The sequence below is a fragment of the Esox lucius genome, chromosome 11, assembly GCF_011004845.1.
Source record: "Esox lucius isolate fEsoLuc1 chromosome 11, fEsoLuc1.pri, whole genome shotgun sequence".
Classification (NCBI taxonomy): Eukaryota; Metazoa; Chordata; class Actinopteri; order Esociformes; family Esocidae; genus Esox; species Esox lucius.
The window spans coordinates 12,124,595-12,151,892 of NC_047579.1; the positions used below are offsets into that span (position 1 = coordinate 12,124,595).

The window sequence follows — 27,298 nt, forward strand, 5'->3', positions numbered from 1 at the left end:
GGCACTCTGGAGCACCAAAGGTCTTCAAGAAAGCCTTGACATCTGCGGATGTGTTTTTAAGCCGGTTCCACTCACACTCCCATATGTATTGAACATGTACGTTGTGTTGTTCTTTCAAAACCTCTAGCTTTGTCAACCATTGCTGGTGCATCAACCCATACTGAATCTTTGTCATTGGATTGATGCTTGTTGAACAATGACACTTTGGGTGACCGTGCCAGAAACATCATAGAAATTCATAGACTGTGCTAAAACCACCGCGTTCAGCATATCCATCAACGTAGTAGGCACCGATTTTCAATTCACCCCTGTTCAGGGCGTGCTGTATTGATATATTCTTATCGGAGGCCACATATTCAAGCCACTGTATTGAGTTATTTGAGAATGTCTTCTGACAACGGTTGTAGTTGTCTGAGGGGACCAATGCAATGGTGTCCTTGGTGAGGAATCTGTTGCAAAAGACTTTCATGCAAGCCGAAGCAATCGTAATTGACCGGAATGGGTCAACACCACCACACTCCAGGAACTCGAGTCTGTAGCGCATACAACCCTCTCTCAAGATGACCACATCATTCACGCAGTAAGCCTTTATTTCATCCTGCATGACAAAGGGGTCTGCGGAAACAAGTGCATACCATTGCAAAAACTCATCTTTTTCTTTAGCCATCATGGTATTCACGCCATAGTAATGCGGTTCCGGATGGGGGCCAACATAGTTCTCATTCTCCTTGATGTTAAATTTGTAAGGAAAGTAGCCTTTTTTCGAATCCTTAAAACCCATAGCACGTGGCAAGGCTGACAGCTTCATAGGTAGAAAGCAATGACTATCAATGTATCTCTGATTGAATGTGCTGTCTGTAAAAATCATGAGCTTGCTACCATTAGCAATAAGTGTCGTGCCAATACCATTGTTAGCAAGGTACTGCATCAAGATGTAACCATCGAAACCTATAGAGTTGTGTGCTATAAATGTGTAGTCATTATATTTCGGTTGCCTAAACTTTTGAAAAAAAGCAGTGACACAACCATCTCCGGCTGAACACCACGTCTTGTTATCAAAGCTTATTGCACACACAAAATTTGCAGTGTGTACACCATTCACCGGATTGGCAATAGTCTCAAAATCATAAAATATGTAGCGCTCACTGGGGTCCTCGGGCTTGGAGGGTTTTATAAAACACTGATGATTCATTTCAAAAGCCAGATCCACATTACAATTGGGGCACATGTTAGCAATGCACCGGTGTGCTTTATAGTTGGTAATACTGACATTGTAATAGCGACCACAATCGACACAGTATTTCTTCTGGTCACACCTGCTAACCCAACGATCCACACTTTTATGGTGCTTCAAACGTTTATGCTGGCTATAACAAAAATCTGAATAATATATCCTTTTACAGTCGGGGCACTGCTTTGTGTTACGGGGTTGGGTATGACAATCTTCATGAAGACAGACACTACAGCTATGTTTACAACCATGATCACCACGTGTGTTGAAACCGGTATAGCACCAGTCACAAACATAAGACACACCCAGAAAACCCTTCAGATTCATGATACCGTAGAAATGGTTATCGTGTAAGTACATAAAGACAGTTCTAGGGTGGGTTTCCTTGCTGTTTTGAAACTTGGTAAAGTGACCATCCCGTGTTCGGTGAAAGACAACAATTTTACACCCTGTCATTTCTTCAAACCGAACAATATCTGTGAATGACACACATTCATCTAACGCTAAACCAGCCCCCTTATGTAGCTCACGACCACTAACCAGGGCCTCGGGATATGTGTACTGCGGGTTCAACATACCCATCAAACAAACAGAAAAACACGTAGAATCATTATTCACAGCCACATATAAATGTCTTCTTTTTTTATTGATAATCTGATCTATCAACAATGTTTGAGCTTTACGTCGCGGGGCACCACCCTCACGGTTTTTGACAATTTGTACCACCAGTTCTAGTGATTCATCAATCATAAGCGCCGTATTACTCTGCATAACACTTTCAAGTAAATTACCAAACGTGCGTTCATTATATTCATCCGCTCTCATGGTCACATGTACGGGATCTATCAGAGATTCACCAATCAACTCAATCTGCAGACGATCACCGGTCCCTTGTACAAAGTCTGAGGCTCTAACAATCAAAGTATCCAAGCCTGCCATAATACTTGTGTAGAATGTACCAAAATCACCAACTTCACCAGTATTTTGTAAATTTATAAACTGTCGTAATTCAACATTGTCAAACGCATTACGCTGTATAACTCTAACATCGCCATCACTGCACTGAGTTTGCATCAGAGAGCTCGAAGGAGTGTCAACTAGATCGTGTGAAAAATGGGGGCTACTAAGCTCGGTTAACAAGCCTTGTATCTGAGGATTATTGTGCGCATCGCTGTGTAACAAAGTAGCGGTTGGTTCATTTGTATTTTGGGGTATGGTCGATTGATTATTTGTAAAGGTTGTTGGCTGTTCCGTGTCTGGACTGTCGTTAGCATTATCTTTCGCCATTTCTCTGGTTTAACGTGTAAATAACAATCCACTTTTCAGATTTAAATATTCTAACTCAAACATACATTTACATACAGCGCAGTTTTGAAGAGTTGGCTGTATTACCTTCAGCTTTCAAGCCTGAAAGAAAACAAAAATCCCCTCACGCTGTGCAGCCACAAGGAAGGGTGTCCGTAACTGACCCCATTGTGGTAATGTACTTTGTATCATCACCCGGCTGTCCTCAATCTGTTGGAATATAGAATGTTGTACCAAGGGTCAGTATGCATAGTCATAATTGTTAATAACACTTTAGAACAAGACTAAAAATTTCTGTAAATAATTAAACTTACACAAAGTATCTGCTCAGGTTGTGTAAGATCACAGTCTGACCGCCCAGTCCAACTGACGCAGATGCCGGTCACTTGAACTAAATACAAATAGGATTAACAAGCGTATACAGGTAATTAAAGCTGATTAACAATAATGTCAAAAGTCTACTTACCAAGATTTGGAGGTCCAAAAATGTGTTTACCAAACACGATCGGTGTTCAAATCCGCTCAAACTAAACCGGAGATTTAAACAGGCAATATGAAAGACAGCTAAAATGAATGGATTGCGCAATCGTAAAATTGATTTACAAATTCTTAAAAAGTTGCATCACAATTCAAATAAATTACTTCAAATAAAATAAATTGTACTTACAACAGAAACGATGTACTCCACGCTTGAAACCCCTGCTTTCTTTTGCGGATGCTGCGGGGGTTTAATTACTGTCTTCACATCGCAGCCGGGGCTCCTCCAGCAAGTCACGCCTCTTAAATTTGTCATTGGTTACATGTCATCGTTCTTCACGTTAGATTCAAATTGTGTTAGAACTATACATGCTGCAATGATACAAATTCAGGATAAAACTTAACTATTTAGTTCTGATTTTTGTAGCCACTTGGCAACCAAATATATTGCTATATCACGTCTGGTAGAACAGCCGTTCTCGTTAATTTTCGCGGCTCAGCCGTGACACACGTCATATAATTGTATATATTAACGATAAACTCATCTGCTTACATATAAACGCTTGCTATTGTCACCATATCGATATTATTCAGTTCAACATTTAACAAACACAGGACCATAATGCAGCAATACAAAATCAGATTTCACGAGTTGTTCATTAAGAGAATGCAGCACATCTTCACCCGGAAGTGACAGCATAACCCCATACTAACACAAATACTATAGTATTTTTTTTTTAACCAACGTTTGCCTATTATTAAACATTTCTACCAATGTGTAGAAAACAATCTTGCGTTGATCTCTGTTGTACAATTTCAAAAGACGCCTTTACGAATGTTTTAATTACCTATCCTTACCTGTCAACGATCCCCCGTTGTTCATGCAAATTTATACGCGACCTTGCTGGTAACTTTGTAACGTTTTGCCATATAATGCAACTTAGAAGTTAATGCTGACTTAACCATTTTTATTACAAAACTCAACATTGCTCATACATACACTTGTTTTTATTTATAACAATATTTTAAAAAAAAAACAACCGCTACACAATCTACCTTTGCGAAATGTGTGGTTGGCCCAGGGCCATGGATGCTCCTTCTAAATAAAAGCATTGCTCATGCGATGTTAACATGCTGTAATGCTGTGTTGGATTACAAACCGTGAGACACGGGATGATTTCTAACCTGCATATACTACGGTTTGTATTAGTGGTTATTTTGGGACCATTACTACTGGGCAGATATAACCTTGAAGCCCATCTCTTGTTAAAATGAATATTGGGCTGAAAACTATCCGAACTCGTAAGTCCCGCCCCATCCCCTTCTTTATATCTTACAGAAAAACATGTCTCTCACGTGTAACTCTGTGTTTGTGGAAAAACACCACATTGCAAAACATAGAAGTTTACATCTGTACCACAAGGCATTGGAACCCTGGCCCCCTTTTGTTTAACACCAAACACCATACCGCTGACACAACACTTATTTACTGCCTGGGAATTTAACATTCCGGAACCCTAAGCCCCATTTGTTAATCATCAAACATAGCCCACCTGTTATAACACTAGTCTGGTTTCCTCATCAGGCGTTATAAAACATCAAACACTGACACATCAATGTAATCATAAATCACAAAGTCACCGGACATGCATACGTCACTCCTGATGTCCCACCCTAACATACGTCATACCGGAAGTCCCACCCTAACATACGTCATACAGGAAGTCCCACCCTAACATACGTCATAACGGAAGTCCCACCCATGCAAACCGGATGTCCCGCCCACCTGTCACATCAATATGGAAGTCCCGCCCCCTAGGGCCATAAATCACCATTCTGACACAATATACCCTACACTAACTACTACCATGTGTAGGCTTAGCTGTGGATGAGTCCACTGACCTATGTGACAATGCTCAGCTGTTAGTGTATGCCAGGTTTTTCAACACAGACCAGAAAACATTCTGTGAAGACATGTTAGGTGTCACTCCCCTTCAGACCAGTACACAAGGAGAGGATATCTACCTGGCCATTAAGGAGATGTTAACAAAAAGAGGAATAGAGCCAAAACAGGTGGTTTCAATAACCACAGATGGAGCCCCTTCTATGATAGGGAAAGAAAAAGGAGCTGTAGCAAGACTGAAAGGGGACAATCCTGAGCTTTTATCTTACCATTGTATCATTCATCAATCTGTCCTCTGTGCCTCCCTGTCAGATGAACATGCTGAGGCGATGAATACAATGATGAAAATGATGAATTTTCTCAGGGAATCCTCTTCCTACCAGTATCGCATGCTTAGGGAATTCCTCAGAGAAGTTGATGCCAATGCTGATGATCTTTTGCTGCACAACAATGTGAGATGGCTCAGCAAAGGCAAGGTGCTAGAGCGCTTTTGGTCCATCAGGAAGGAATTAGCATCTTTTTTGGCAGAGCTAAGCAGTCAGAAGGCAACCCAGTTTTCAATCTTTTTAGAAAATGAGAAATGGATTGATAATGTGGCCTTTTTGGTTGATATCACGTCACATCTAAATGAACTGAATTTGAGGCTACAGGGCAAGGATAATTCAGTTTGTGAACTGATGACAGCTGTTCGCTCCTTTCAGAGGAAACTTGAAGTGTTTAAGGAAGACCTGCAGGGAGAATGTGTCTTCTTGTCTTCTTTTGTTGATTTTATTGATAAGCTGATTGTAAACTTCAGCAACCGTTTTGACAGCGTCAGCTTTGGAGAGCATCTCACCATGTTCATTCAGAAAACATTTCTGATCACAGATGTCAGGGGGTTCTCAAAGGAAGTCACACAGCACTTTAAATGGGTAAATGCTGGGCCTCTCCAGATGCAATTGGTTGATCTCCAAGCAGATGTGGCCCTAAAAGAGCAGTTTGTAAGAACAGACCCTTCTACTTTCTGGCTCTAAATGGTCCCTGAGACTGCTTTCCCAGGTCTGAGGAAAGTAGCCCTATACATTTTGACCATGTTTGACTCCACATACAACTGCGAGGCATCTTTCTCCATAATGAACATAATAAAAACTAAATATCGTTCCAGGCTCACTAATGAGCACCTTCACATGTGTATGAGAATGGCCCTCACTCCATTCAAGCCCAGATTTAAAATCCTGGCAAGACAGGCTAAAGCTCAATTCTCTCACTGAGCAAAAACATTGAGGAGTGGGATATGAGGGGAAGAAAGTGATACTGAAACTGTTCAATTGTTAAGATCTTTTGAGATTTATTATTTGTAAAATTGGTTGAGACTGTTGAGTCAAGATGTGAAACAGAAAAGGGGAAATTCTAACTTTTCCTCCCTTTATATAATTTTTCTGAAGTTAAGCACTTTTTCTGAAAATGCAAAAATTCACATTTTATTTATTTTCTCTTATTTTGAAATGCCGCCCTAGTTTTATTTAGTTAATGAGAGAACATTATACATATCTACAGTCATACATATATGTTCAGTTCTATGTTATGTGACAATAAATATTGTCAACAGGTTTTTGAATTGTACTGAATTAGTTTGATTTGAAAGTCAGTTATTGATTAGATTCAGATGTTGATACAACTACAAGGCTACTTTAATATATATAACACTAAATTGTTAGACATTAAGATCTTCCGGACCTTTGCTTCAAAACATTTTCTCTAACTGGACTTTTTTTAAATTTAGTTGAATACCCCTGGTCTACAGAGTATTTTCCCAAAAGTATTGGGGATCATCAATATGTTTTCTGGCAAAAATGAGACAAGCCTTAATGTTCTTTTAGCTCAGCAGTGGTTTTCGTCTTGGAACTCTGCCATGCAGGCCATTTTTGTCCAGTCTCTTTCTTATGGTGGAGTCATGAATACTGACCTTAACTGAGGAAAGTGAAGCCTGCAGCTCTTTTGATGTTGTTGTCGGGTCTATTGTGACCTCTTGGATGAGTCCTTGCTGCGCTCTTGGGGTAATTTTGGTCCCAAAGCTTTAGAAATGTCTCTATAACCTTTTCCAAACTGATAGATCTCCAATACTTTCTTTCTCATTGGTTCCTGAATTTCTTGGCATGATGTCTAGCTTTTGAGGATCTTTTGGTCTACTTCACTTTGTCAGGCAGGTCCTATTTCAGTGATTTCTTGATTGAGAAAAGGTGTGGCAGTAATCAGACCTGGGTGTGGCTAGAGAAATTGAACTCAGGTGTGATAAACCACAGTTATGTTTTAACAGGGGGTGCAAACACTTTTTCACACAGGGCCATGTAAGTTTGGATTTTGTTTTCCCTTAATAATAACAACCTTCATTCCAAAACTGCATTTTGTGTTTACTTGTGTTATCTTGGACTAATATTTACATTTGTTTGATGATCTGTGTGACAAACATGCAAAAAAATAAGAAATCTGAAAGGGGGCAAACACTTTTTCACACCACTGTATAGAGGAATTACATACTATTCTAAAACAGAAATTGGAATAGGGCAACCACCCTGGAGTAGATTGTACTATAGCGCCTTAGTTCGGAATGAGGAGGAGACAAGTTGTGTTGATGTTTAGAGGCAATTTGACACAGTGCCCACTTTAGGCCCCCCAAAATGAGGCCTTTGCTATATGTTGTATTGTTTTGAATAATTTTTAAGACAATATTTCAACTTATGATCAAATTTGTCATAAGGACCAGAATCTGATGAAATTAACACCGATGTTTGTGTCACAAAAAAAAACATTAATGGGTGATGACTAAAATTCACATGGAAAAAAAGGCACTCAGGGAAATAAGGTTTAACAGTAACATACTGTAAATCTTACATACAGTAAGTCTACTGTTTAATTACAGTTTTTTGCTGGCAACCCAGCTTCCAGAACTTTACTGTTTATTGAAATAATTTCTGTATTTCCCAAAATACTCGCATCCAAATTGTTTCAGAATTTTGTCAGGGGGAGCTGAGTCTACGAAGTGGGTCTGCCACACCCCCAGCACCCCTAGTTCTTAAGACATCTAATACAGTAAGCTACTGTATGATTACAGTAATTTGCTGGCAAGCCTGTTATTTACTGTATATTCAAATATTTATAGTAAGTTACTAACTTACCCAAATACAGTAACATTCTGTCAAAAGGGACATAATACCCATAGCCACATGAAGACGTTTTGAACAGGATTGCTGGTCGGCTCGTGACAAATTAGTTTCAGAATATCATCATGGAGTGCTAAGGGTAAAACAGTGGTTCTGCCATACCCCCTGCACACTTACTTCCTATGATATCTAGTATACAGTAAGTTACTGCATAATTACAGTATTTTGATGGCAACCCAGCTGCCTGTAGTTTACTGTAAATTTTCAGGCAATGCTTTACATTGCATGTCAAATTAACAAGAAAATAAACTACTATTACTCACCTCAGAGTCTCCAGTCTACATTGTGGGTCCTTCAGCAGAGCAGAGAGCTTCTCCACTCCCGTATCCTTCAGGTCATTGTTACTCAGATCCAGTTCTTTCAGGTGTGAGGGGTTTGACTTCAGAGCTGAGACCAGAGAAGCACAGCCTTCCTCAGTGATTCCACAACCTGACAGTCTGAAGAGAGAATATCATGATGTCACAAACAGAACAATAGTTAAGAATTAGAACAGCACATAAATTACATTATTGTCATATCGATCAGAACTCTTTTAGAAGGAAGTACAGAGACAAAATTATCTGGGCACTATTAACAGTCTTTATTAACAATTATTTGCAAATAAGAGAGACGCGTCAACCACTTACACACACATAATCGTCTGAGGAGTCTCTGACATCATTTCAACAGTATTTATTACATAGAAAAAGGGGTGTGGTAAGATGCTGCACATCTGTCTCATGTCAATCAAACACCTTTGTTCTATCACACAAGACAATTGCTATCTTCCCCCACCTTATCCTTCCTGCCATAATTTTTACTGTTGTGTTTACCTAAGCTTCACACAAAGGACAGCTCTCCTTCCCGCCATAAGTAACTTTTTCAATTCTAAGAGTTCTTACAGCATCTGGACAGACAATAGATGCTCCCTATGCAAATACCAGCTCCCCCACATTCCTGGGGAACAAAAGACTGACACCCTTCTTCTAGGCAGAAATACCTGTTAATCCTCTACTGATACTATACAGACATGTGTATATCAGCCAAATGGAAAGACAGACATTTCTCAACTGTACCTTAGTTCAGAATTACCACAACACATACTTTGCCATTAAGTAACTGACATGACCTTTAAACGACAGGAACGTAACCTATATAGACAAGAAACCAGGCAAGCCTAGTTTAGCCGGCCCGCACTAGAAAGTGTTGCCATGTTGAAACCCGAACCCGGGTCACCCGCGTGAAAGGCTGTGTTGTTAACCATTACACCACAGAGCTGTACATTTACCAGGTGTCACTATAGCCTCTTGTCTCTATTCATTTGCCACTGGTCATTTTAATAGTTAATTGGCCATTCATGAATGACATTAATACAGTTAATTAAACTGACTAACGTTTCTTACCAAGTTTACCTCCGCCACAAACAGCATCCATGTATGGCGTTTGCCACTGGCCATTTTAACAGCGTATTAGCCTATAATAAACTTCACCGGTATCTACTAATTTACTGGAATAGTCATAAGAATTGAGTAATTGCTAGCGAGTCTACCAAAGCTATTTAATTTCATGGCATAACTATGTATTTTTTAACTATCAATAAAGGCGACGATAACGAACTTTTCATCAAGTGAAAAGATGAGAGAATCGTGGAATCTATGAAAAATAATTTATAAATGTTGTTGCTCTCAATAGATTTGAACTTAGGTCTTCCACATGGGAGGCACTGTCTTTAACCACTACTCCACACAATTACACATTTCAGCAGTTGCTAGATGGTGTTAAACTGACTAATTTTACTTCCACCATATGAACTGTATTACTTTTGCCACTGGTCGTTTTAACAGCTTATTATCCAGTAATAGGCTTACTAGTATCTAATAACTTCCTAGGAATTATCATAAGAATTGAGCAATTGCTAGTAAGACTGAAGATGAACTTTTCCATGCCAGAAACAGTCGCAATATAACCGTATACCGTTTCAGTTAAGGCTTATTATAATGTAACTACTCTATGTTGTAGACAGCAAAGGTGTTTGTCAATCCTGACCCAAAACGCATGCACGGATGCGTACCTCGGCAACACATTTAGATATAACATTTAGATTTAACATTTAAAATTTAGATATAAATTTAACATTTAGATTTAACATTTCGATTTAGATATAACATTTAGATAAAAATTTTACATTTCGATTTAGAAATAACATTTAGATTTAACATTTCACTTTAGATATATATTTAACATTTCGATTAAGATATAACATTTCGATTTAGATATAACATTTAGATTTAACATTTAACATTTAGATAATATATATATAATTTCTGTCTCAAATGTGAGGAAAATGCACTAAATGTGAGGAAAGTGAGCTAAATGTTGAAAATGTATCAGCTAAAAAATGTGTAACCGAACTTTTACATTCGGCACCCAATAGTAAAGTGTTTTATTTCAGACTTACTATAATGTAGATACTAACGGTTTTAGGCAGCAAAGTTCGTGTCTATATGGAATAATTCATAATGCATATTTCGCTTCGGCTGCGAGGAGATAAGAACTCTGGACCATAGTTCACAAGACCGCTTCTCCAACCACAACATTATTTAACAAGGGGTACTTAGTAAGTCAGTCACTCAGTCAGTCACTCAGTAAGAGACATTCGCTCTTCTTGGCCGGCTCCGCTTACACAGTCCCGCAAAAATCTACAGTGTTTTAATGTTAGTAAATATACTGTAGATGTAAAAAGAGGGTTTGTGTTGGGGGGGGGTAATTTGCATGACTGTACTTACTGAGCAGTTCTGCAGGTTTTGATCACTGGCAACAACCCCAGAAGACCTTCCTCTGATGTGGAGTATTTCTTCAGGTCAAACACATCACTCTCCTCTTCTGAAGTCAGTAACACAAAGACCAGAGCTGACCACTGTGCAGGTGACAGTTCTTCTCTGGAGAGACGTCCTGAACTCAGGTATCTTTGGATCTCCTCCACTAGAGAATGGTCATTCAGTTCATTCAGACAGTGGAACAGATTGATGCACCTCTCTGAAGAGGGATTCTTCCTGATCTTCTTCTTGATGTACTTGAATGTGTTTTCATGGCTCTGTGAGCTGCTTCTGGTGTTTGTCAGTAGACCTCGTAAATGCTTCTGATTTGACTCCAGTGAGAGACCCAGAAGGAAGCGAAGGAAAAGGTCCAGGTGTCCAGTCTTACTCTGGAAGGCTTTATCCACAGCAGTCTTGTGCAAATGTATTTCAGGTACTTTCCAGGGCAGATGTGTTATAATGGTTGATTGTTGTTCATCTATTAGATTCCTATTGTTGTTGTTGAATGAGAGAAACACATAGAGAGCAGCTAGAAACTCCTGAATGCTAAGATGGACAAAGCAAAATACCTTCTCATGGCGCACAGGCTCTGTTCTAAAGATCTGTGTACAGACTCCTGAGTACACTGATGCCTCATTGATATCAATGCCACACTCTTTCATGTCTTCTTCATAGAAGATCAGATTGCCTTTCTGTAGCTGTTGAAAAGCTAGTTTTCCAAGTGTTAGAATGCTCTCTTTATTCAAGTGTGCATCTGTCTTTTTTTCCCCATTTATCATCTGTAGTCAACATGAGCTCAAGTATTGTAGCAACGATCCAACAGAAGACTGGTATGTGACACATGATGTGGAGGCTCCTTGATGTCTTTATGTGTGAGATGATTCTGTTGGCCAGGTCCTCATCACTGAATCTCTTCCTGAAGTACTCCTCTTTCTGTGTGTCATTGAACCCTCTCACCTCTGTCACCAGGTCAACACACCCTGAAGGGATCTGATTGGCTGCTGCAGGTCTGGTAGTTATCCAGAGGAGAGCAGAGGGAAGCAGATTTCCCTTGATGAGGTTTGTCATCAGCACATCCACTGAGGTTGACTCTGTGACATCATAACAGCTCTTGTTGTTCTTGAAGTCAAGGGGCAGTCGGCACTCATCCAGACCATCAAAGATGAACACAACTTTGTTTTTGTTGTAGTTAGTGATTCTTGCTTTATTGGTTTCAATAAAAAAATTATTGATGAGTTGAATCAAACTGAGATTTTCCCTTTTCATCAAATTCAGCTCCCTAAAAGGGAGGGAAAATACAAATTGGACATCCTGATTGGCTTTTCCTTCAGCCCAGTCCAGAATGAACTTCTGGACAGAAACAGTTTTTCCAATTCCAGCGACTCCCTTTGTCATCACAGTTCTGATAGATTTGTCCTTTCCAGGTGTGGGTTTGAAGATGTCATTACATTTGATTGCTGTCTCTGGTCTTGTTTGTTTCCTGGTTGTTGTCTCAATCTGTCTCACCTCATGTTCATTATTGACTCCTCCACTTCCACCCTCTGTGATGTAGAGCTCTGTGTAGATCTTATTGAGAAGTGTTGGGTTCCCTTGTTTAGCGATACCCTCAAATAACCACTGACACTTCTTCTTCAGGTTCGATTTGAGATCATGTTGGCAAATCACAGCAAACTCATCTGAAATAAATAACTCTAATTATATTAATTATTTCTCTATAAATGCTTACAGTGTGTTATCATTTAATAAATAACACAGAGAATATGAATGTTCCTTTAAAGAATGACAGTATTGTAATATATCCGTAAGTTCTTCAACACAGAAGAGGTTGTTATACGTTGTCTCAATGTCACTATAATATCATTTGGATCATTAAAGTAAAGTCAGACAACTCTTACTTTTCTCCAGCGTTTCAGCAAGATCCTTCTGGTTCATGTTCCTCAGGACATGCTGTGTGATCTTCAGAGCCCCCTTTTTGGCTCTGAGAATGTCAGACTCTGATCTCTCCTGTTGATCTCTGACGACAAAACGTGACATTACATCTACACTTCCAGAGTTTGTACAGACTCACACTCAGTTGTGTCCTTCCAATTGTAGGACTAAAAATAAATAAATGCTACTATTCAGATTCCAACATTGACAATTACAAAAAAATATTTGTAAAGAAGGCATTGGTAGTCATCCTCTAATCTCAATAGGATTTTTGAAAATATATTATTTCTAACAAAAACAGATTACAGGTACATTGTTTCTCCATGAGTGTGATACTCATAGCCGACATTAGATTCAATGCTACATTTAAAATTTAGTTTAACTATAAAAGTGCAAACACAAAAAATAACAATTATATCATACATATAGTTTGCTTAGCTTGGTGTTTCATATAGTATGTTGTATGTAATGTTTATCTGGTTCCTGAGCCTTTGTTTAGTTGTCTTGCTCTCTGTCAACTAACTGACTACTAGACAGGCTGGTGAGAACAACAGTAAAGTGAGAGCGGGTTGATCAACTATTAGAGTAAGTCGCTCCCTCTGCTGGCCGAGACAAGACCAACACCTCTTGTAAATTTCTAAGAATATACAGCACTTCATGTTCTCCCACATTACTGGTTGACAACACAGGGACCCCAAAACAGGCTTGGGACCTATAAATGAACATTACAAATGCCCATAATGTTGAATACGTATTAATAACACAAAGCAACTATTTTGACTTTTGTGGGTTTATTACTATAATGCATTATGCTCCATTTGTCCTAGCTTCATTGAATGCATCTTAATAAATATGGTAACATACTTTTTGTTATTAATCCTAATTATTTATTACCATGGTATAATGTATAATGCAGGTTAACCATTTCCATGATCTATATCTATACAATGGTACAAATGATGGGATAGCAACTGTCTTGTTTAAATGTTACAATAAGATCATATTGATTGTGTGTCACGGCTGAGGTTGAGGAAGCAAGGAGGAACCGGAGAAGGCGTGGCGGATGAAGGTTTTATATAAGAATAGAACAAAATAAACTGCATGAGCGTCTTACATAAACGCATACATAAACACAGTGGCAGAGAACAATCACACACAAAGACAGGGGGAGCAGAGGGAACATATATACCGGGGGAAACAGCGATGATGAACAGGTGCACTAAACGAGACACAGGTGAAATGCATGATGAGACGGTGGTGTCAGAAAGCCGGTGACGTCGACCTCTGGGGCCCGCCCGCTGCAGGGGGAGGCGAACCAGCAGAGGTCGTAGTCGTCACAGTACCCCCCCCCTGACGCGCGGCCCCAGCCGCGCGACGGCACCGGCCTCGGGGCCGACCCGGGGGGCGCGGAGCAGGGCGATCCGGCCGACGCTGGTGGAATTCGCGGACAAGGACGGGAGCCAGGACGTCCTTCACCGGAACCCAGCTCCGCTCCTCCGGGCCGTACCCCTCCCACTCCACGAGGTATTGGAGGCCCCCCGCCCGGCGCCTCGAGTCGATGATGGAGCGGACCGAGTATGCCGGGGCCCCCTCGATGTCCAGAGGGGGAGGGGGAACCTCCCGCACCTCACACCCCTGAAGGGGACTAGCCACCACCGGCCTGAGGAGAGACACATGGAACGAGGGGTTAATACGGTAGTCGGGGGGAAGTCGTAACCGATATGTTACCTCGTTGACCCTCCTCAGGACTTTAAAGGGCCCCACGAACCGCGGGGCCAGCTTCCGGCAGGGCAGGCGGAGGGGCAGGTCCCTGGACGAGAGCCAGACCCGGTCGCCCGGCCGATACACCGGGGCCTCCCCGCGGTGGCGGTCCGCAGAGGCCTTTTGGCGGCGGACAGCGAGCCGGAGACGGGATTGTACTGCCTCCCATGTGCCCGCTGCCCGCCGGAACCAGTCGTCCACCGCAGGGGTACCGGTCTGGCTCGGCGTCCAGGGCGCCAGGACCGGCTGGTAGCCCAGGACGCACTGGAAAGGCGTCACGCCCGTGGAGGAGTGGTGCAGAGAATTCAGTGCATATTCTGCCCACGGCAGAAACTCTGCCCACTCCCCCGGCCGGTCCTGGCAGTAGGACCGGAGGAACCTACCCACTTCTTGGTTTACCCGTTCCACCTGCCCGTTGGACTGGGGATGGTAGCCCGAGGTCAGGCTGACCGAGATCCCCAGGTGCTGCATGAATGCTTTCCACACCCTAGACGTGAATTGGGGACCCCGGTCAGACACGATGTCCTCGGGCACCCCATAGTGCCGGAAGACGTGTGTAAACAGGGCCTCCGCGGTCTGTAGGGCAGTAGGAAGGCCGGGCAGAGGCAAGAGGCGGCAGGACTTCGAGAACCGATCCACAACGACCAGGATGGTGGTATGGCCCTGGGAAGGGGGGAGATCCGTCAAGAAATCAACAGAAATGTGGGACCATGGTCGTTGTGGAATGGGCAAGGGGTGCAACTTGCCCACAGGTAGGTGCCGGGGTGCCTTACTCTGGGCGCACACCGAGCAGGAAGAGACGTATACCCTCACGTCCTTGGCTAAAGTGGGCCACCAGTACTTACCGGCCAGGGCGCGCACTGTTGGCCCGATGCCAGGATGACCGGAGGAGGGAGATGTATGCGCCCAGTAGATGAGGCGGTCGCGGACAGACGCCGGCACATACGTACGGCCCTCAGGGCATGTGGGCGGAGAGGGCTCGTCGCGCTGCGCTTCGGCGATGTCCGCGTCCAGTTCCCATACCACCGGTGCCACGATGCATGACTCCGGGAGCACGGGAGCATCATCCACTGGCCTCTCCTCCGTGTCATGCTGGCGGGACAGCGCGTCAGCCCCGACGTTCTTACTCCCCGGCCTGTAGGTGAGAGTAAACACAAACCGGGTGAAGAACATAGCCCACCTTGCCTGGCGAGGGGTCAGCCTCCTCGCTGCCCGCATGTACTCCAGGTTCCGGTGGTCAGTCCAGACGAGGAAAGGGTGTTTAGCCCCCTCTAACCAGTGCCTCCACGCCGACAGAGCTCGAACCACGGCCAGCAGCTCACGATCACCTATGTCGTAGTTCCGCTCCGCCGCACTGAGCTTCTGGGAGAAGAAGGCACAGGGACGGAGCGTGTTACGACACCCCGTCCGTTGGGAGAGGATGGCACCGAGCCCACAATCGGACGCGTCCACCTCCACAATGAACTGGAGCGACGGGTCGGGATGGGCCAGGACCGGAGCGGTGGTGAAACGGTGTTTCAGTTCCACAAACGCCCGCTCCGCGTCCACGGTCCACCGCAACCGGGTCGCCCCCCCCTTCAGAAGGGAGGTGATCGGAGCCGCGACCTGGCTAAAGCCCCGGATAAACCTCCTGTAATAGTTAGAGAAGCCTAAGAAACGTTGCACGTCCTTAACCGTGGTCGGGGTCGGCCAATTACGCACGGCATCAATGTGAGGCTCCTCCATAGCCACACCTGCGCTGGAAAAGTGATATCCCAGGAAGGACACAGACGACTGGAAAAACAGACACTTCTCGGCTTTCACGTACAGGTCATGCTCCAGCAGTCGAGCCAGCACTCTGCGCACTAACGAGACATGTTTAGCGCGGGTGGCAGTGAATATCAAGATGTCATCAATATACACTACCACTCCCTCGCACAACAAGTCCCGGAATACGTCGTTTACGAAGGACTGGAAGACTGAAGGAGCATTCATCAACCCGTACGGCATCACTAAATACTCGTAATGGCCAGACGTGGTACTAAAAGCAGTTTTCCACTCGTCTCCTTCCCGGATACGCACCAGGTTATAGGCACTCCTGAGGTCTAATTTAGTGAAAAAGCGGGCCCCGTGCATCCTCTCCACCTCCGCAGAGATCAAAGGGAGAGGGTAGCGGAACGGAATGGTGATCTTGTTCAGCGCCCGGTAATCGATGCACGGGCGCAAACCACCGTCCTTCTTTTTCACAAAAAAGAAACTCGAGGAGACCTGTGACTTGGAGGGCCTAATGTATCCCTGTTCCAACGCTTCCGCAACGTAGGCGTTCATAGTCTCCGTTTCGGTGCGGGACAGTGGATACACGTGACCCTTCGGGAGTGCGGCTCCATCAAAAACACCCAAACACCTACCCTGACACTTCCGCGACCACCCCGACAGACGTCGACTAGACCAAGAGATGACAGGGTCATGTAGGGACAACCAGGGGAAACCTAAAACGACGGGGAACGTGGGTGAGTCGATCACGTGAAATGAAATGGTTTCACTGTGTCGGTTGTCGGTAACAAGGAGGAGAGGAACAGTGCAACTAGTGACCAGCCCTGACCCTAGTGGCCGGCTGTCTAGAGCTCTCACGGGCAGGGGGGTGTCGAGGGCCTGGAGGGGTATGTGTGACCGTAGGGCAAAAGACCTATCCATGAAATTCCCGGCTGCGCCTGAGTCTACCAGCGCCTTACACCGGGCAAGCAGCGAAAATCCGGGGAACCTAACAGGGACAGTGCACATAGAGAGGGAAGAGGTTAGTGGCGAATGTGCATGTGCTACCTGGGGTGATGCGGAAGTGCCCTGCCTGTCGCCTCTTGACTCAGGGAGGGAGGTGCGGTGTGGTGCAGTAAGACGGCCTCGTTGCCCCCTGGAGGCACTCCGCACCTGTCCTCCCCGACGTCTGCCCGGCAGTGCAGCCGCTCCCAATTCCATGGGGACGGCGGTGTCGGGTTGGTATGGTTGATAGGGTGGAACGGACGGGCCTCTTCCGGGACGTCCTCGGGCAGCCAGCAGGTTGTCGAGACGGATGGACATGTCAACCAGCTGGTCGAGGGAGAGGGACACGTCTCGACAAGCTAGCTCCCTCCGGACGTCCTCGCGAAGGCTACAGCGGTAGTGGTCGATCAGAGCCCGTTCGTTCCACCCCGATCCCGCTGCCAGGGTCCGGAACTCCAGTGCGAACTCCTGCGCCGACCTCGTCCCCTGCCGAAGGTGGAACAGCCGTTCACCCGCCTCTCTTCCTTCGTGCGGGTGGTCAAACACGGCTCGGAAGCGGCGGGTGAACTCGGCGTAGCTGCCCTGGGTGGGCTGCTCGGTGTTCCAGACGGCGGTGGCCCACTCCAGGGCTTTCCCGGAAAGGCAGGAGACGAGCGAGGTGATCTTCTGTGCCTCGGTCGGCGCAGGGTGCATCGCCTGGAGCGCGATGTCCAGTTGCAATAGGAATCCCTGGCAGCGGTCCGCCACCCCGTTGTAATCCCTAGGCAAAGGGAGATGCAACGGCCCCATGGCTGGTGGCGAGGCTGGGGCCGGCGGAGAGACGGCCGGTGTTGCGGGGTGCTGCTGGCTCAGCTCTAGGCGCTGCACCGCTTTCAGAACATTGTCCATCGCGGCGCCTAGGCTGGCCAGCATTGTTGAATGCACCTTGACCGCCTCCGCAACACCGACCTCGCCTGTAGCTCCTTCGGGCTCCATATCCTTGCTGTTCTTCTTGAAAGGTGTGTGATTCTGTCACGGCTGAGGTTGAGGAAGCAAGGAGGAACCGGAGAAGGCGTGGCGGATGAAGGTTTTATATAAGAATAGAACAAAATAAACTGCATGAGCGTCTTACATAAACGCATACATAAACACAGTGGCAGAGAACAATCACACACAAAGACAGGGGGAGCAGAGGGAACATATATACCGGGGGAAACAGGATGATGATGAACAGGTGCACTAAACGAGACACAGGTGAAATGTATGATGAGACGGTGGTGTCAGAAAGCCGGTGACGTCGACCGCCGGGGCCCGCCCGCTGCAGGGGGAGGCGAACCAGCAGAGGTCGTAGTCGTCACATTGTGTAATTGAGGATGTAATTATTATTGAAAAACATGTACACAAATAATTATTACACATATGAAAAGTATAAGTTAACAATATAAATATTATACTAAATCCCCAGCACTGATATGTAATACATATTTAGAAAATTTAGTTTAACAATTTAATGATTATACTAAAACACCCATAGCATAAAAACAAACCTGGATTTAAACATTAGTAAACAGATACAACAGTACCTAGAACATATCAAAACCCAGGTTCTCTCTCTTTCTCACCCTGAATCTCCTGTTTTGAATGTCAAAGGTTGATCCATAGACCGGTCACTCTTCATGGACACACAACTGGGTACAGGGGAGGCTGGTCTCTTCTGCTGTTTTACCCTTCAACACAACAGAGGGAAATTTTCTGTCACTTTTCTACTCTGACCTCAGATGTGGAAACCCATTCTCAAACCAAATGATTATTATTTCACCTCTTAGCTGTGGTGTCATTTTCACAAAAGATTCTGATTTTAGAGGCAGAGCCCTCAACCTCCCTCTCCCCAGTAAGACTCATTTTAGAGGCAGTTCCCTCTTCTCTCTCTATCTGATTAGACCTGTAAGCACATAATGGAGAGAAACACAATTCCTGGATAAAGACTCAAAGACTAGAAGTCACAATGTCTGGATCAAATACAAACTGAAGAATAACAAGTATTACTATCACCAAATACCACTAAATTACAAACACGGAATTACATTATGCTTTAACTTTTACATAGATTTTACTGAAAACAAATCAACACATTTGAGAACATGGATTGACTAGTTACATTAAGTTAAAACAACTTACTCTAACACTGATAATGACTTACTCCAAATGATCACTCTCTCTGGTTTGTTCTTTGATGAATCATTATGAAACAATTTGTCTTTCCCCTTTTCAGTTCAAAAATTGAAAAATGTATATTACTCTTCTACGTCAAATCAAAATGGATCCTGTGCAGGAATTTTACTTTCAGTTTCAGCTGTGCTAACTGACCTGCCTCCAAACATGTATTACATAAGTCAACAGTAGGAGGAGCTAACAGACATTAGAAGTCAATACGGTACCTGTTTTAGTAACCTTGGTTTGGTCATGTTTGTGACATGTAAATTTCAGTGTAATGGAGATAAAACAGAAGCGGTATTGTTGTTGCTGTACATTATAAGTTGTTACTAATTGGCCACATCAAGTATATAAAAATCAACCCATCTTCCTTTTGCGTACATATAACACAGGTTCACACTTCAAAATTTCGTGCTATTTATACGCTAAAGTCCTTTTTTTGCGTGCAGTTAAGACGCGATCTCCTCCCATTAATAATTATGATGAATACATTTGTTTCATTGACACGCACCAACTTAAACATGTTTGACGTCACCATCATCGAGGCTCGGATTTCCCGAAGATTTAGTTTTTTCCTGAAAGAACGTCGAAGGGTAAAACTTACATTTCGAACAATATTGTTGCATTCTGTTAATTTATATGTAAATATTTTGATATTGTTTATAGATGGAAATGTATCCTGGGGAATTGTTCAATATCTACACTTGTCATGACTACGTTATTACAATATTTTCTTTTTTAGTAAAATAGCAAAATAATTTCACTTTTTTAAAACTTTTATGTGTTTGTATTTATTCGTTTTCATATAATTTATTAGATTTACATTGGATTTTAAGCATAACATCAATGTCCTGGTCAACATTTTAGTGAAAAAGGGCTTGTTTTGATTATTTTGCTGTTACTTTTATACAGTAACACAGACAACCATTCAGCATTGTGGTAATGTGGTATGTGGTAATGGAAAAATAACGGAAGCTGTTGAAAGTTGTTGATCATTTTATCTGTTTCCTCTCAGGTTTTTGAACCACAAAATCGAAGTACTCCCAAATACAAACTGGAAGATGAAAGGTAGGTGTTGCACACTTGGACACAAAGGAAGTTTCAGGCGTGCATGGTTTGAAATTATTTCTTTACTTCTTGACTGGAAATGATAATAATAATTCATATTTTATTGGGCTACAGTGCTTTCACTAACAGGTAAATTGCAATTTCCTGCCACTCCTTGAACTGCCACCTTAACGTGGTGGAGGGGTTTGAGTACCCGAGTGACCCTAGGAGCTATGTTGTCTGGGGCTATATGCCCCTGGTAGGGTCTCCCAAGGCAAACAGGTCCTAGGCGACGGGTCAGACTAAGAGCGGTTCAAAAACCCCTTAATGATGAAAAATAATTTGTGTCCTGTGACGTTGCCCGGCATGGCGCAGCCGGGGCCCCACCCTGGAGCCAGGCCCGGGGTTGGGGCTCGTTCGCGAGCGCCTGGTGGCCGGGCCTTTCCCCATGGGGCCCGGCCGGGCCCAGCCCGAACGAGCGACATGGGGCCGCCCTCCCGTGGGCTCACCACCCACAGGAGGGACCATAAGGGGCCGGTGCAGAGAGGATCGGGCGGCAGTCGAATGCGGGGCCTAGACAACCCGATCCCTGGACACGGAAACTAGCTCTAGTGACGTGGAACGTCACCTCGCTGGCGGGGAAGGAGCCTGAGATCGTGCGTGAGGTTGAGAGGTTCCGACTAGAGGTAGTCGGGATCACCTCTACGCACGGCTTGGGCTCTGGAACCACACTCCTTGAGAGAGGATGGACTCTTCACCACTCTGGAGTTGCCCATGGTGAGAGGCGGCGGGCTGGTGTGGGTTTGCTTATAGCTCCCCAGCTCTGCCGCCATGTGTTGGAGTTTACCCCGGTGAACGAGAGGGTCGTTTCCCTGCGCCTACGGGTCGGGGATAGGTCTCTCACTGTTGTTTGTGCCTACGGGCCGAACGGCAGTGCAGAGTACCCGACCTTCTTGGAGTCTCTGGGAGGGGTGCTGGAAAGTGCTCCGACTGGGGACTCTATCGTTCTACTGGGGGACTTTAACGCCCACGTGGGCAACGACAGTGACACCTGGAGGGGCGTGATTGGGAGGAACGGCCCCCCTGATCTGAACCCGAGCGGTGTTCAGTTCTTGGACTTCTGTGCTAGTCACAGTTTGTCCATAACGAACACCATGTTCAAGCATAAGGGTGTCCATCAGTGCACGTGGCACCAGGACACCCTAGGCCGCAGGTCGATGATCGACTTTGTTGTCGTTTCATCTGACCTGCGGCCGTATGTCTTGGACACTCGGGTGAAGAGAGGGGCGGAGCTGTCAACTGATCACCACCTGGTGGTGAGTTGGATCCGATGGCGGGGGAGGAAGCTGGACAGACTCGGCAGGCCCAAGCGTACTGTAAGGGTCTGCTGGGAACGTCTGGCCAAGTCTCCTGTCAGAGAGATCTTTAACTCCCACCTCCGGCAGAGCTTCGACTGGATCCCGAGGGAGGTTGGAGATATTGAGTCCGAATGGACCATGTTCTCCACCGCCATTGTCGAAGCGGCCGCTCGGAGCTGTGGCCGCAAGGTCTCCGGTGCCTGTCGAGGCGGCAATCCCCGAACCCGGTGGTGGACACCGGAAGTAAGGGATGCCGTCAAGCTGAAGAAGGAGTCCTATCAGGCCTGGTTGGCTTGTGGGACTCCTGAGGCAGCTGACGGGTACCGACAGGCCAAGCGGGCTGCAGCCCGGGTGGTTGTGGAGGCAAAAACTCGGGCCTGGGAGGAGTTCGGTGAGGCCATGGAGAAGGACTATCGGCTGGCCTCGAAGAGATTCTGGCAAACCATCCGGCGCCTCAGGAGAGGGAAACAGTGCCCTACCAACGCTGTTTACAGTAGAGGTGGGCAGCTGTTGACCTCAACTGAGGATGTCGTCGGGCGGTGGAAGGAATACTTCGAGGATCTCCTCAATCCCGCTGTCACTTCTTCCATTGAGGAAGCAGAGGATGAGGGCTCAGAGGTGGACTCGTCCATCACCCGGGCTGAAGTCACTGAGGTGGTCAAGAAACTCCTCGGTGGCAAGGCACCGGGGGTGGATGAGATCCGCCCTGAGTACCTCAAGTCTCTGGATGTTGTGGGGCTGTATTGGCTGACACGCCTGTGCAACATCGCGTGGCAGTCGGGGACAGTGCCTCTGGGATGGCAGACCGGGGTGGTGGTCCCTCTTTTTAAGAAGGGGGACCGGAGGGTGTGTTCCAACTATAGGGGGATCACACTTCTCAGCCTCCCCGGGAAAGTCTATGCCAGGGTTCTGGAGAGGAGAATACGGCCGATAGTAGAACCTCGGATTCAGGAGGAACAGTGTGGTTTTCATCCAGGCCGTGGAACACTGGACCAGCTCTATACCCTCTACAGGGTGATGGAGGGTTCATGGGAGTTTGCCCAACCAATCCACATGTGTTTTGTGGATTTGGAGAAGGCGTTCGACTGTGTCCCTCGCGGCATCCTGTGGAGGGTGCTTCGGGAATATGGGGTCCTGGGTCCCTTGCTAAGGGCTGTCAGGTCCCTGTACGACCGAAGCAGGAGCTTGGTCCGCATTGCCGGCAGTAAGTCAGACTTGTTCCCTGTGCATGTTGGACTCCGGCAGGGCTGCCCTTTGTCACCGGTTCTGTTCGTAATTTTTATGGACAGAATTTCTAGGCGCAGCCAGGGGCCGGAGGGTGTCAGGTTTGGGGACCACACAATTTCGTCTCTGCCCTTTGCGGATGATGTTGTCGTGTTGGCCCCTTCAAGCCAGGACCTTCAGCATGCACTGGGACGGTTTGCAGCCGAGTGTGAAGCGGTGGGGATGAAAATCAGTACCTCCAAATCCGAGGCCATGGTCCTTAGTTGGAAAAGGGTGGCTTGCCCACTTCAGGTTGGTGGAGAGTGCCTGCCTCAAGTGGAGGAGTTTAAGTATCTAGGGTCCTGTTCACGAGTGAGGGAAGGAAAGAACGGGAGATTGACAGACGGATCGGTGCAGCTTCTGCAGTAATGCGGTTGATGTATCGGTCTGTCGTGGTGAAGAAAGAGCTGAACCGCAAGGCGAAGCTCTCGATTTACCGGTCAATCTACGTTCCTACTCTCACCTATGGTCATGAGCTTTGTGTCATGACCGAAAGGACAAGATCCCGGATACAGGCGGCCGAAATGAGCTTTCTCCGCAGGGTGGCTGGGCGATCCCTTAGAGATAGGGTGAGAAGCTCGGTCACCTGGGAGGAGCTCAGAGTAGAGCCGCTGCTCCTCCACATCGAGAGGGGCCAGCTGAGGTGGCTTGGGCATCTGTTTCGGATGCCTCCGGAACGCCTTCCTGGGAGGGTGTTCCGGTCCCGTCCCACCGGGAGGAGACCCCGGGGAAGACCTAGGACACGCTGGAGGGACTATGTCTCCCGGCTGGCCTGGGAACGCCTCGGTGTCCCCCCGGAAGAGCTGGAGGAAGTGTCTGGGGAGAGGGAAGTCTGGGCATCCCTGCTTAGACTGCTGCCCCCGCGACCTGGCCCCGGATAAGCGGAAGAAGATGATGATGATGATCTTTTTTTCATTTAACTCACAAAACTGATAACTACTAGCAGATATTTCACTACTTATTCACATACACATTATGCTTACATTTATATTGCTGCACATAAGCTCAATGTTGCTACATGCTATCGGCTGTTTCTGTAACTGACTGGGGTGCCCCCTCGCTCCCTACCTAAAGGACCCACAGCTGCCTGTGTGAGCTTTACTTAACATCACAGAATAAACCTACTGAAATACAGTTGCTCTTGCAGGTGAATAAACACAAATTAACCAAACCAATAAAAAAAACATGTGAGAATGAAGTGGGGGGCATCCATTGTCCCACAGCATTGTCCATCCTACATGGGTACTAAAGGCCTTTATTGAAGTGCCACGGTCATCCAGAACCAACTAAAAGAACTCCGACATGTTTCGGCATCTAGCCTTTTTCAGGGAGTCAAATAAATGTAATGAGAGACAATGTGTTTTTTCAAGTGGTAATCAACCAGTATGAAACTTGGCTGTATACATAATGTTTACATTATTTGACTATTGTAGGCCTGAAGGACACCTGCTGGTTTTAAGATGTCTACATCATGTCTACAAAACTACCTTATAGCTTTTATCATGGAGCTAATCATTTTAATGTTTTATCATGTTTCAGAGATACACCAGGACAATCATCAACATTTCAGCCAGGACAGGTAATAAGGCAGACTGTGGCAGAATGACATTTCTTGCTTTCAGTGTTGTTGTTTCAGATATTTTAATCTGTTTTTCAGATAGTAATATCTGATGCTGAGCATCTGGATCCACCTGAAACCAATCCAGAAAAAACGTCTTGCTACAGGTAAGTAAAAAAAAAAAAAAGATAAAGACTGACATCATTTTAATTCATCAACTGATTACATGGGGAAGACATTTTTGTTTGTAAGATGTTTTAACATGGAAATGGTAATTTCCCAACAGTAAATACACAGACCAGTATTCACCAAATGTTGAGCAAGAGGACGAAGAGCCGGTTGCTGTCAATGTAAAGAATTTCCAAAACACAGCAATGTAATATGTCAGCTTTTGATTATAGCACTCTAGTTTTTTCACTGTACAATAGTTCTGGTATATCTGGAATAACCTAGAATAACATATTCTGAAACCTGTGACATGCTGGTGAAATTTACTGATGGTGTTCTGGAAGAGGGAATTGACACTGGTGGTCCAAGATGAGAGTTTTTAACTCTACTAATGAAACACCTAAAAGACCGGCCCATTGTTGATGGATCAAAAGGACATCGGTTCTTGGTCTACAATGCAAATGGTATGCATATTGGTTAGATGTGTACTATAGGCTACTAAGGGTTGGTTAATGCTCATTGATATATATCACATGACATATGTGATACACATTATACAGTAAATACAGTAATGCATTGTTTGTTTTATTTTGCTATATGAATTAATTCACAGCTGTTAGGGAGGATGAATACTACCTGGCAGGAAAGATGATTGCTGTGTCAGTTGTGCATGGAGGTCCAGGACCCCATTTCCTGTCGGAAGATCTTGTACATTATCTTGCAGGCCAGCCTTCATTCAAAGCAACAAATAATTTAATAACTTTGCAAGAGGTGAGAATAGCATAAGGCTATAAAGAAAGTATGGTACGGCAGAATTTTACATAGTTCCTGCAGTGTTTTGAGACAATGTTTACTTCCCATATAATGTGAAGAATTTATTTCATCAATGTATTAGTTTTTGATAGTGTAAGATGCTACACTATGTCAATAAAAATAGGCAAGGAGATACAGTGCACACAGTTATTTAGTGGGGTGTTTATGCCCATTTTCATGTCTTTCAGATTGAGAATGCTGCTTCATTGGATGCTCTGCGAGAATGTATGATGAGACACAGCACAATGTTACAGACAGCAGGTTGTCTGAGACATGGGGCTACTGTGGATGAAAAGAAAGAAATCGTGTCAGAGTACCTCAAATGGTATATTATTGACCGCAACTCATCTGTAATTGACAGGTGAGATGAGATTTTCTACTTTTTTATGTAAGAAGTTTTTGTTTGAAATGCCTCATGGTCCCCATATTTGGTTTATGCAAGCATCTATATCTGTTATCAATTTTTTCACTGTGACAGAATTTGACCCTTAGTGTATTTCAACTGATAAGTGACTTTGCTTCATTCTCTGTCAAACTACAGTGCCTTTATTAAGTCTTCACACCTTATAGATTCAATTTAAAATATATATTAATCAATTTCCTCATCAATATACACACAATACATCATAATGACAAAGCAAAAACTGAAATTAGATCTCAAGTTTCTCCTCCTGACTTACTCTTCCATAGAGGAAGATCAGTCCAGTTACCCCTTAAAGTGATCTGAATCTATTTCTGGCCTCAGTTCTCGTAGAGATCATGACATGGAGAGATGTTTTAGTATCTCTTGTGAGTGTCCCTGAATATATTATATAATATAAAACCGGATATAAAGAGTGTGGTGATGTTCATAGGCGAGGAATCCAGCCTGGAATTACTTTCAAAGGTGCTTAAGCTGCAGACTGAGAAAATGGTTCAATAACTGGTGGAAATGTGATATTTCAGTTTTTAATTTTTATTAAATTTGCTACAATATTTAAAAACCTGTTTTTGCTTTGTCATTTTGATTTATTGTGTAGACTGAGGAAAAATATTAATATTACTATTTTAAATTGAATATATAACACAACATAGTTTTGAAAAAGTGCATGGGGTGTGTAGACTTTCTGAAGGCATCGTATGAGCGCTCAAGCCACCCAGCCGTCTGTTTCATTTCAGTCTTTTGTTTCTGTGTTATACTTAGTTTGTAACAATTAACATTAAATGTGCAATGCAAAAATAGGGTTTCTTAAATCAATGTTCAACAACAATTTTCCACCCTAAATGTATGTTTGTTAAGGTGGTTAGTAATTGTACAGAAGAAAATATTTAATAGTTTTCTGTAGATCATTTAAATTCAATTACCTCTACACAGCAGTGAATGTTTGTGTTCACTCTGTAGATTCAGAGACGGTCTTTCAACCCTGGAGTTTTTGACTGCACTACAGCAACACCCTACATTGCTGGCCCCTGTCCTGTGCCACTCTGAAAGCCGAGTCACTGCTTTTGAACTTGAGTGTCTCTTCAAACCTGACCTCAGTCCTTCGGGGAGTCGAAGACTTAAAGAAAGTCAAACCATGGC

The 27,298-nt window shown here is 44.5% G+C and overlaps 1 protein-coding gene and 1 long non-coding RNA gene across 8 annotated transcripts in view; both read right to left on the minus strand.

Moving 5' to 3' along the window:
* Nucleotides 1-27,298, minus strand: part of LOC114840365 (NACHT, LRR and PYD domains-containing protein 12-like) — a 360,864-nt gene that overhangs the window by 253,912 nt on the left and 79,654 nt on the right. The window lies entirely within an intron of this gene.
* Nucleotides 18,944-19,629, minus strand: LOC117595314. 2 transcript variants are annotated; one of them, XR_004576521.1, is made up of 3 exons: nt 19,517-19,629; nt 19,136-19,258; nt 18,944-19,043 (listed from the first exon to the last, which is right to left on the minus strand). It is a non-coding gene; the product is annotated as an uncharacterized LOC117595314 (long non-coding RNA). The 2 variants fall into 2 exon arrangements; XR_004576520.1 differs by having other exon boundaries at nt 19,495-19,629.